Source organism: Gekko japonicus, unplaced genomic scaffold (assembly GCF_001447785.1).
Source record: "Gekko japonicus isolate JY-2015 unplaced genomic scaffold, Gekko_japonicus_V1.1 scaffold37, whole genome shotgun sequence".
Lineage (NCBI taxonomy): Eukaryota > Metazoa > Chordata > Lepidosauria > Squamata > Gekkonidae > Gekko > Gekko japonicus.
In genome coordinates this window covers 13,106-14,745 of record NW_015171503.1, presented here as the reverse complement: position 1 = coordinate 14,745, position 1,640 = coordinate 13,106, and positions in this window count along the sequence as shown.

The following is a 1,640-nucleotide window of genomic DNA, read 5'->3' as shown; positions in this document are numbered from 1 at the left end:
GTCTGAATGTTCTCAACCCTGTTTATGTGTTCTGCCCTTATGGAAGCAACATTCTCTGTGCAACTGTGGAGATTGTGATCTGCCCTGTTTGTTGATGTACGCTTTGGCCGCGATATTGTCCATCCTCACCAAGACGTGTTGGTTGCACAGATGGGAGGCGAAGTGAACCAAGGCCTGAAGGATTGCTCTGAGTTCCAACAGGTTGATGGGTAGCATCATCTCCGTCAGAAGCCATGTCCCCTGGACTGGAGAGTCCTCCAGTATTGCCCCCCAACCATGTAGGCTTGCATCTGTGAAGAGTTCCCTAGTGTGACCTGCATAGTAGTCTTTGCCCACTAGCAGGCTGTCTATGTTCGTCCACCAGCGTAGACGCCTCTTGACCTTGTAAGGAACCCAAAGGTTGAGGCTCCTCTTTTTCATGATGGTAAGAACAAAGACAGGCTTGTAAAGGTCTGGCGTGTAGATGTGCCCATTGGATCATGTCTATGCTGGCTATCATTGTCCCAACAGCCTGGCCAGCTCTATGAGGGAAGAGGACCTGCCGCGGTATACCAGGGAAGCCCTGAGTTTCTTGGCCTTTGACAATGGTAGGAAGAGGGCATTGTGAGTAGTGTCGATCACTTCTCCCAAATCCATTGTGTTGATTGAAGAGAACTGTTTTCGAAGTTGACCAGGAACCCATGGTTCTGAAGACATTGTATTGCTTTTTCGGTGTTCTTGACGTACTCCACATAGTTGCTGGCCCAAACCAACAGGTCTAGATATGGATGTACATGTATCCCTTGGCTCCTGAGATACACCACAGGGTTGATGATCAACTTGGAAAAGAGCCTGGGTGCCGTGGAAAAACCAAAAGGGAGCACTCTGTACTGGAAGTGCTTATTGTACACGCAAAACTGGACGAAACGTTTGTGGTCTGGATGAATTGGCACATGGAGGTATACTTCCATGAGGTCAATGGAAGTCCGGAGCCCGTCTGGTGAATCTGCTATGGCTCTCAGAATATCCATACGAAAATGTCACAGCCTGATGAATCTGTTTAGAAACTTGAGATCCAAGATCACTCTCCAATCTCTGTTCTTCTTGGGTACCATGAACAATATGGAATATACACCCCAGCCCCTCTTGCCAATGGGAACTGGTTCTATTGCTTTGATGTCTAACAGATGCTGTATGGCTTTCTTGACAACGACCATCTTGTCCCTGGATTTGCTTACAGGTGATTTCAGAAATCTCTCCGGTGGATGACGTAGAAACTCTATTGTATACCCTTGAGACACGGTCTCCACTGCCCAGATGTCTGCCTGTGATTCTGTCCAAGTAGTTGCAAAATGTAGAAGATGTGCCCCCACTGGAAGGGATGAGTAGTCATGCTTGTTTGGGTTTGGCGTCACAGTCTTCTCTGTCATTCTTATTGAATGCGGGTTTATGGAATCTGGGTGCAAGGGAACTACGCTTCCCGGATGGCTTTGGCGTTTCCCATTGCGCTCTCTTGGTATCTTGGCAGAATCTTGGCTAGGAATGTTGGGTATGAAAAGGCTGGTTGCACCATCTTTCGGAACATCTGGTAGACCTGGACATGGCCTTTTTCTTGTCCTGGGTTTCCACCAAGATCCTGTCCAATGCCTCCCCAAAGAGGC